At 47.4% G+C, this 9,964-nt stretch overlaps 1 pseudogene; it reads right to left on the reverse strand.

Annotated features, from left to right (window-relative positions):
* Positions 1–507: 507 nt before the first annotated feature.
* Positions 508–1,014, reverse strand: LOC125344951 (annotated as a pseudogene).
* Positions 1,015–9,964: the final 8,950 nt, after the last annotated feature.

The following is a 9,964-nucleotide window of genomic DNA, read 5'->3' on the forward strand; positions in this document are numbered from 1 at the left end:
TTATGATCCTCCTGCCTCATCCTCCCTAGTCCTGGATTTACAGTCACCACCATTCCTTGCTTCTATCTTAAACATACAAGTGTGCTCTATGCGTAAACTGAGTTAAAACATTTCTGGGAGCAGAGGAGCTGCTATCAGTAGAGCTGTTGTGACTCTATAAGAGCCCAGGTCAGCAAGGTACAAAGTAAGCAGGTTTACTGGGCAGTGCTAGTCATGCAACATGCCAAGTACACCACACTGTCCAGGTCTTCTTGAGCTCAGGTCATTATTACTTCACAGGGTTGTATTTTGTTCTTCCCTGTTTCCTTGTTCCAGTGTTTTATAATCAGGAGAAAATGAGAAGTCATTTAACTTCTTGGTTAAATAAAACTAATTTGTCACCTACAATTATGTTTAAGAGTAAGTCAGCTGAAGAAACAACAGGGGCTGGGGCTAAGGAAAGCTTCTACACTTATGCACAGGACTAATGGGTGAGTTGTTGGCTTGGCTGTGGGCAGTGCTAACACTCTAGTGGGCCTTCTCTAGGAAGGCCTTGCAACACCGGAGGGACTGCTGATAGACCAGCTCGAAGTCGGAGTCGTTTCCATAATAGGGATCTTCAATCTTGAGTTGTTTTTGTGGATCATAGCTCCCAAGTAGTTCAATTTTAGCTTTGCAGTTTTTAACTTGATTACTTATTGTTTTCAAATCTCTCTGATTGCTTTCATCCATAGACAGCATGTATTCGAATGTAGCAAAGTCGTCTTTGGTGACCTGTCTTGCCTTATGTGCTGTGCTAATGTCATGATTTGTTAGGCAGCTCATAGCTCTTGGATCTGTGGCACGACCCACGTTCTAGTCAGAAACAACACCGCTATCAGTGGTCCAATCATCTGAAACATTTTGGTCAACTACATGTTTTCTGAAAACTGCTTCTGTGATGGGTGACCAGCAAATGTTACCTAGATACACAAATAGTACGGATTTGGGACTCTGTACCGCTATCTGCCTGGGTGGTCGCTGGCGCCTGCACATTTATTTTTAATTTTTATTTATTTAAAATTTTTTTCTTTGCCAAATGTGGATTGTGAACTCTGTGCCTGGGTTCTGTCCTCAAGGTCTTCAGCTGAAGACTTGTCTGAGCCACAGCACCACTTCTGTTTTCTAGTGGGTCATTGGAAATAACAGTCTTATTAACTTTCCTGCCTGAGCTGGCTTTGAACCTGGATCCTCTGGTCTCAGCCTCCTGAGTAGCTAGGATGACAGGAGTGAGCCACATTTTGTTAGGCATGCAAAAGTATTTAACTTTCTTTTTAGTGATTTCCAGTGGTATTGTGTTCCAGGGCCTTCCACAAGCTAGGCAAGTGCCTCAGCTCTTAGCCCTGGGCCGCCTGTGGTTTCCATGATTTCCAGCCTTTGTAGGCATTTTGAAGACAAAATGCACTGAGTGCACAGAGTGTCAGAATAAAATGTGTAGAGCCTGGAAGCTTGGAATTCTGAGTAGAGGTTCTGGCTCTATAGCTCAAGGTAGGACATAGTGGATGGCTCCCATTAGAACCTGCTTTGGTGAACTCATGCCTTGCCCAGGCCCCTGGCCTCTGTTCAAGTCTGTGTCAAGTTTTCATTTATACTTTCATATCCATCCTGGGGCCTCGAGAAGGAGATGAAGGCATGTGTGAGTAAGGGCAGCTTATCTTTTACTGCTTGGTAGGTTGGTGCTGATCAGAACAACTTTAGTGACCCTAGGCCTCTGCCCAAGCCTCTGAGTCTTTGCTATACATTAAGTTCTGCTTTTGGTCATGTCTTGCTCTGTGATTGTGGGTTAGGGGATGAGGGGCTGTGTGGAAAATATTTTTATTACATAGGTCTTACACACATTTTGTTCAGCATACCAAGGCATTTAAAAATTTTTTTTGGTGAATTTGAAATTTATTGTGTTTCAGGGCTTCCCACGACCTAGGCAAGCAACTCAACACTGAACCTCACCCCTTTAATATAACCCAGTCATTTCCTTAAGACTGGTTTTATTCAAGTTTTCTAGTAAGGAACTTCTGTGTGACTTTGTTTTGTTCTTCCCCTGTCACCTGTATAGGATCCTGCTTCCCTGGGGAGTAGTTCCAGCATGGCCATCCTTTGGTGCCTGTTGATTTCTTCTGACTGTAAGTACTTTGATGGTAAAATGTGTCTAGTATCTGAAGAAAACATGGAGAACATACACTTGGAATTTTGAGTGTAGTATCTGGAAGTATGGCCCAATGCAGAAAAGTGGCTTGAATGACATCCCCTCCCTTGAAGAAGTGACACCCATTCAAAAAACATTGTGAAGTTGGTATCACTGTAGGTCAACGTTCTAAGACCCTCTAATCATTGAATCACAATCATATGAGGAGGCATCAGGGAGAAGGTGACAAGGACCTGATATGAAAGATGGCCACTGGGTTTAACTTAGTAGCTCAGCAATCAGTGTCGCTGGGACTGAAGCACCCAGACCCTGGCTGTCCATGCTGCAAGGTAGTACTGGGCGATGGAGGGATTTGAAAACTATGCCGAAGTAGTGCCATGGTGTCACCAGGCAAATGGCCTCTCAAACCCTGGGAGCTATCCCTTATGCTCATTTGTGCGCAGTTTCAGACACGAATTCCACCTAAGTAGCCACACAGATACTTGGGGCCTCAATTGCTTCTATGAGGCAGGATGCAGAATGAGACTTGGCAAAACATACATTTTAGCCATAAAGGATGCTATGTGGACTGGATGTTTACTCCTGGTACTTGAACTTGGCCTGGGAGCTGTCCCTGAGCTTCTTTTTGATTCATGGTAGCACTGTACCACTTTAACCACAGCACCATTTCCCGGCTTTTCTGTTTATGTGGTACTGAGGAGTCGAACTCAAGGCTTCATGCATGCTAGGCAAGCACTCTACCACTAAGCCACATTCTCAGCCCCAGTCTTTGGTTTTGAGATGACACTTTAGGCACATCTGAGGATCAGACGCTGTCACCATTGAAGCAACAGAAGCATGGGCCTCCCTTGATTAACACGAGGGTTGTCTGAGGGTAGAATGGGGTGTCCCAGGCATGCACTGAGCACTGTAGACTCAGGCTGGAATGGCCACCATGATGCTTGGGCTGGATAAGACTGAACCCTGGAGATTAGTAGGTGTTATCAGGGGTGACAGAAAATCCACAAGTCTTTAACAGAAAGTCTTGATAAATTGAAATCCTTTAAAGGAAATCAGTATCAACCTCCTCAGAATCCAAATCTAAGCTGCAAAAATTAATTCCTAAGTCCAGAGTGTCAATAAATCAAGAATAGAGCCAGGCACCAGTAATCCTTGCTACTCAGGAGGCCGAGATCTGAGGATTATGGCTCAAAGCCAGCCCAGGCAGGAATGTCCTTGAGTCCCTTATCTCCAATTAAATGCCAGAAAACCAGAAGTGGCACTGTCTCAAGGACAGCCCGCTATGGACAACAACAAAACAACAGACCAAAGAATAACCTGAGAGACACATGGTCCATACCTGTGAACAGGGAAGGAGATGCAAGTAACTGTTGAATCTCCATAAATTGTATGTCATTTATTTGTCAACAGTGGCACACGTTGACTGTTTATTCTTTTTCTGATTTATATGTTCAAATCCCTTGTGTTGATGTTGATTCTTAGGGACATTTTTAGTGGTTCATTATTTCTAGGATTGGCTTTATTTTAGTAAGTGTTGGAATGTTACCATGCAGAATACAGTTGATGTTGGATTCTTCTAGACCAGCCGCTTTTATGAATTAGTATGCTGAAGAAAACAGTGGCTCTCTCCTCTCCTCTTTCCCTCTCTTCTCTCCTCCCCTTCTGTTTTTTCTTTCTCCAGACGTTGTATTGCTGCAATAGACCAGGCCGGTCTCTAACTTGTAGTCTTCGGCCTCAGCTTCCCAACTGTTGGGGTTAACTGCATTTTCCACCCTAACAGCATCAAAAACAGATATCTTATGCTGTGACCCATTTGTTCTACCTTTAAGTATTTCTCCAATAGTTGGACTCTGCCCTATGCTCAATGACTCCCTCAGTGCTTCAGTGAGAAGGCACCCAAGAGAATATCAGTAGGAACCTATGGAAATTGTCCATACATAGTCAGAGTTGGGCTCTGTGGTGCTGTCCCAAGTGCTAGGGCGCCCTCTGCTGTTTACTTGGGAAATGACAGGTGTGACATGTATGTGTGGAAGTGTTTTTTTCCTTAGTTGTGTGTGTGTGTGTTTGTGTGTGCGCGCTGTTAATAGGGATTGAATTTAGGACTTGGGTGCTGTTCTTTCGCTTTTCTACTGAAGATTGTGCTGCACTGCTTGAGTTTCAGCCCATATTCTTTCTTCATTTTGTCTAAGTGTGTGTGTGTGTGTGTGTGTGTGTGTGTGTGTGTGTGTGTCTGTGTGTGATTTTGTCTCTGTGTTTTCCAGCATGAATTTCATCTTTAAAGATCTCTTTACTCTGTTTCTATAGTATTATTCAGGCAAGCAGGGATGAGGTCAGAGTGAGGGAAGCAAGAAGGCAGGGAGGGAGAGGGAGAGTACAGGTTTTTAATTCGTTTTTGTAGTTTATGAGGGATCATGAAGCTACAAATAAACTAATCTTGGATTGAAGCTTTTTGTGAAGATAGCACTTGTTGCCTATGAATTCCTGGCCATTGTTTTCCATGGCTGTTTGCCTGCTTCCCCGCTTTAAATTTTTGAAGGAAATACTGGTTGATGAAGTCAGGAGAAGTTTGAATGTTTTAATTTAAATTCATCCTTCACCAATTAGATTTCTGTAAAGGTCTAACAGAGACCCATGTGATAACAAAGGTATTTCCCCCTTCTACCTGGAAAACGGAATAATAAGTAAACATCAATAAAACCCCAGCCTGTTTATTCTTGTTTTGTTTTGATCTCTGGTCTTGTCTGTCCTTCTCTCTGTTCTCCCTCCCCTGGCCCCCTTATCTGCCAAGTCTGATTGTGACAGTAATCTGGGATAAATGGAAGTGGCCATGTGATGCCCCTAGCCGCTGTCCCTAGCAGGTGTCCCCTTAAGCCTGCTTGTGCCAGTTGGTTGATAGTTCTAGGTGCAGGAGAGACCCTGAAGGCTTGTGCACCAGGCCCTGGGTTGGAGCAAAGGCCTTCTGCTAGGCAGGCAGGGCAGCAGGTCCGCAGGTGGGGCCTCAGGAAGCTAGAGGTGCAGGGTCGAGGCTTATGGGGTGTCAGAGCACAAGAGAGGCATTGCAAGAGCCAGGAAGCTAGAGGTGCAGGGCTGGAGCTTATGGCCATCACAGCTAGAGAGGGGAGGGGCAAGGGCAAGGAAGCTAGAGGTGCAGGGGCAGGACTTATGGGGCCTTACAGCACAAGAGGGGCAGAGAAAGCAGGAGGAAGTGAGAAGTAAGGGCCGTGGCCCTGGCAGTGGACTGGTTTATTTTGGTTCTGCCTGGGACTAGTAGTCCTGCCAGTAGCCCCCATCTTTGGGTTTGGGGCTACAACCTGTCAGGCTCACTGTGGTTTGGTGGTGGGTCTGGGCCTCTGTACTCCTGTCCTATCAGACACCATACCCTTGTTTGTGTGGGGAAACCTGGAGGAACACGGACCATTGGCAGATGCGGCTTGTGTGTGGCGAAGGCCTGACCCAGGTGCACCAAGCTGACTTTGAGGCAACTCTGGAAGACAAGTAGAGCTTTGTGGCAGTGGGGCTCAGGGCATGGGTGTGGGGAGCTGAGAAAGTGTGTGGATAAGTATGGCCTGCTTCTCCCGCTTGCTTGTTTGTCCCCTTCCTGATGTGGCTTTGGTGAGGCTATGCCTAAAACCAGGCCTCTGGACCCGGCCTTGAGTCAGTGCCGAGCTTTTAGTTGGTGCTTTTAGTCTTGGCAGGCCCAGGCCACGGTTGTTGGGTGGGTGTGAGAGTGTGTGGAGAATCGTGGCCTGCCCCTCCTGTTTACTTGTTTGTGTCCTTCCTGAAGTGGCTTGGGTGAGGCTAGGCATCAAACCAGGCCTCCGGACCCAGCTTGCAGTCAGTGTCTGCCTATCCTTTATCTGGTGGTTTCAGTCTTGGCAGGCCCAGGCTGTGGTTGTGTGGTGTTTGTGAAAGTGTGTAGAGGATCGCGGCCTGCCTCTCCTGTTTGCTTGTTTGTGCCCTTCCTGAAGTGGCTTTGGTGAGGCTAGGCCTCAAACCAGGCCTCTGGAGCCGGCTTCAAGTCAGTGCAGAGATTTTAGCTGGTGCTTTTAGTCTTGGCAGGCCCAGGCCACGGTTGTGGGGTGGGTGTGAAAGTGTGAGGAGGAGTTCAGCCTCTCCTTCCTGTTTGCTTGTTTGTGCCCTTGCTGAAGTGGCTTTGGTTGAGGCTAGGCCTCAAAGCAGGCCTCCGGAGCTGGCTTCTTCAGTGCCGATCCTTTTAGCTGTGGTTTTCAGTCTTGGCAGGACCAGGCAATGGTTGAGGCTGGCTGTGAAAGTGGGTAGAGGAGTGCCTGAGGTGCAGGGGTGAGGCTTGTGGGTCATCACTGCAGGAGAGGGGAGGGGTGAGGGCAAGGAAATGAGAAGTGAAAGGACTGGGCTTATGGGGCAACATGGAAGGAGAAGGGAGGGGCAAGTGGAGGAAGTGAGAGGTCAAGGGGTGTGGCTTGGGCGCTGGATTAGTTTAGGTCCCTTCTGCCTGGAACAAATAGACATGCCAGGAGGCTAGGAAGAGCTCCTTTCTCTGCGGGTCCTCTAGTTGGGTCAGGCCTACAAAGCTGGTCAGGCTCACTGTGGTTTGCTGATGGGTTGGCCTTCGTACACCTGTCCTATCAGGCATCAGCCGCTTTTCTGTGTGGGGAAGCCTGGAGGACTGCGTGTGCAGATGCTGCTTGTGTGTGGAAAAGGCTGGACCCAGGTCCACCAAGGCAACTCCAGAAGGCAAGCAGAAGTAAGTAAGCCAAGAAGCTTCCTGGCAGGTGGGGTCCACGGCATGGGTATGGGGTTCTTTTGAATGTGTGTGGAGAAGCATGGCCTGCCTCTCCTGTTTGCTCCTTTGGGCCCTTCCTCAAGTGGCTTTGGTAAGGCTACACCTCAAACCAGGCCTCCAGAGCCGGATTCCAGTCAGTGCCGAGCATTTAGCTGGCTTTCAGTCTTGGCAGGCCCAGGCTATGGTTGTGGGGTGCTTGTGAAAGTGTGTGGAGGAGCTTCGGTGAGGCTATGCCTCAAACCAGTCTTCTGGATATTGCTCCCAGTCAGTGCAGAGCTTTTAGCCAGTGCTTTCAGTCCTGGCAGGTCCATGGCATGGGTGTTGGTTTTTATTGCCTTCCTGCCTGCCTCTCTGTGTTGGTTTGTGTCCTTCCTGAAGTGGCTTTGGTGAGGCCAGTCCCCAAACCAGGCTTCTGGAGCTGGCTTTTAGCTGGCATTTTCAGTCTAGGCAGGCCCAGGGCATGGATACAGGTGAGGGACAGTGTGGAGAAATACAGTTTGCTTCTCCTAAAGTGGTTTGGTGAGGCCAGTCCCCAAATCAGGCCTCTGAAGCTGGCTCTAGTCATTGTCGAGCTTTTAGCTTTTACTTTCAGGCCCAGAACATGGGTGTGGGGTGTGATTTTGTGTGGAGAAGTGTGGCCTTCCTCTCTTGTTTGTTCATTTGTGCCCTTCCTACAGTGGCTTCAGGGTGGCTAAGCCCTCAATTAAGGAGGTCAGGTCTTGCTGGCGCCATCTTGGCCACACACATGTTGAATTGTAGGGTATGGCATCTCTTCTTCATGTTAGAGGGAATTCTGACCCCCAGGTGATGGTTGTGCCTGAATTCCTGGAGACAGGGGTGAGCACTTCCCTTATAGGTTACTGAACCTGTCAGTGCAGTGCTTGGGAATAGGAGCTTCCTATTACCCTGTCCCCTGACTTTACCTTATTTAGGCCCAGACAAGCACAGGTGCCATTACACCATACCACACATCTCCGTGTTTGCATCCTGTTTGTCTCCTGGCTTATCTCTGGTCAATATGGTGTCCCAAATCAGCTCTTGGAGCTCAGTTGGTTTGTTAGTATAGTTTTTGTTTTTTCTTTCTTCTCTGGCCTGTTTCCTAACAGTGATAAATATATTTGGGGGCAGCAGTCCTTTGTAACAATTGGCTGCCCATAGACTGCTAGCATTCTTATAAAGACTCCAAGATTTGATTCTTCAAAATGTAGTTTCTCTGATAATTTACATTATAACATGCCCAAACCAGGCTTCTGGATTCACCTCCCAGTCACTGCAGAGACTTTAGATGGTGCTTTCAGTCTGAGCAGGCTCAGGGCATGGTTGTGGGAGTATTTGTGAAAGTGTGTGGAGAAGGTCAGCCTGCCTGTCTTGTTTATTCCACATTTTACTTGGCATACCGAAGTATTTTGTCTAGTTTTTGGAGCATGCCTCGCCAGCCAGGCAAGCACCTTTATACTGAGTCGTGTCCCATCACTGCCCCCAGGCCTGGTGTGAGATCTGTCCCATTAGGAGCTGGATGGAGGTAGCAGAAGGCAGGAGCAGAAAGTGTGGTCTAAATGGCCTTTTCCTGTTTTTCCTTCCATCAGCCATGCTCTGATCCCACTCAACAGAGGAGAGGCCTAAGTGTTGAGGATTGGAATGGTAGGTGTTGGATCTAGGTGTCCAGTCCAATGTAGGATGGCCTCAGTGGACCCCAACAAATCTTGGTTAGGAGAATATACACCTCAATCTAGGTCTTGCATAGGGCACAGAGGTTAGGGTGGAGGGGATGTGTTGAAAATGTTTTTTCCACATGCCTGTAATCCTATGTACTCAGGAGGCCAAAATCTGTTGATTGTAGTTCGAATCCAGCCTGGTAGGAAAGTTCATGAGGCTCTTTTTTTTTTTTTTTTTTTTCATGAGGTTCTTTATCACCAATCAACAACAACAAAAAACGTTTAGTAGAAGCAGAGCTGTGGCTCAAGTGGTAGAGTGCCCATACAAGCCCCAAAAGCCCCAAAAGATTTCATGGGGCTGGGAATGTGGCTTAGTGGTAGGGTGTTCTAGCAGTCATGAAACCCTGTGTTTTATTCTTCCGTACCACATACACAGAAAAAGTAGGAAGTAGGGCTGTGGGTCTAGTGGTAAGAGTATTAGCCTTCAGCAAAAGCTCAGGAACAGTGCCCAGACCCTGAGTTCAAGCTCCATGACTGGCAAAAACAGCTATAACAACAACAAAAAAGATTTTCATTTTATCATCATATTTACAGTTCTTACACACATTTATTTTTTATTTAAAATATTTTTTTTTTTTGCTGGCTGTGGGGCTTGAACTCTCGGCCTGGTGCTGTCCTTTAGCTCCTCAGCAGAACGCTAGTGCTCTACCAATTGAGCCACAGCGCCACTTCTGGTTTTCTAGTGGGTCACTGGAGATAAGTGTTATGAACTTTCTTGCCTGAGCTGGTTTTGAACCTGGATCCTCTTGTCTCAGCCTCCTGAGTAGCTAGGATGACAGGAGTGAGCCATATTTTATTAGGTATACAAAAGTATTTCACTGTTTCGTGAGTTCCAGTGGTACTGTGTTCCAGGGCCTTCCACAAGTTAGGCAAGTACCTCATCTCTTAGCCCTGGTTATTTTTATGCCGCCTTTGGTTTTCATGATTTCCAGCCTTTTTAGGCATTTTGAAGAGAAAATGCACAGAGTGTCAGAATAAAATGTGTAGAGCCTGGAAGCTTGGAATCCTGAATAGAGGTTCTGGCTCTATAGCCCAAGGTAGAACACTGTGGATGGCCCCGATTATAACCTGCTCTGGAGAACTCATGCCTTGCCCAGGCCCCTGGCCTCTGTTCCTTTCATGTCCATCCTGGGGCCTGGGTTAGGGGTCGGGGTTGGATTGGGTCATGGCGGTTGGATTGGGTCGGGGTGAGGTTTGCGGGGTTGGGGTCAGGGGTCAGGGCGCTGCTGATGCACATGCCTCCCTGCAGGTGCCACCCATGATGTCACCAGCCTGTGCTTATGCCTCAGTTCAAGCCCCTGACCAGCACAGAAAGATTTTTTGGGG

The sequence above is a fragment of the Perognathus longimembris genome, unplaced genomic scaffold, assembly GCF_023159225.1.
Source record: "Perognathus longimembris pacificus isolate PPM17 unplaced genomic scaffold, ASM2315922v1 HiC_scaffold_4809, whole genome shotgun sequence".
In the NCBI taxonomy this organism is placed as follows: domain Eukaryota; kingdom Metazoa; phylum Chordata; class Mammalia; order Rodentia; family Heteromyidae; genus Perognathus; species Perognathus longimembris.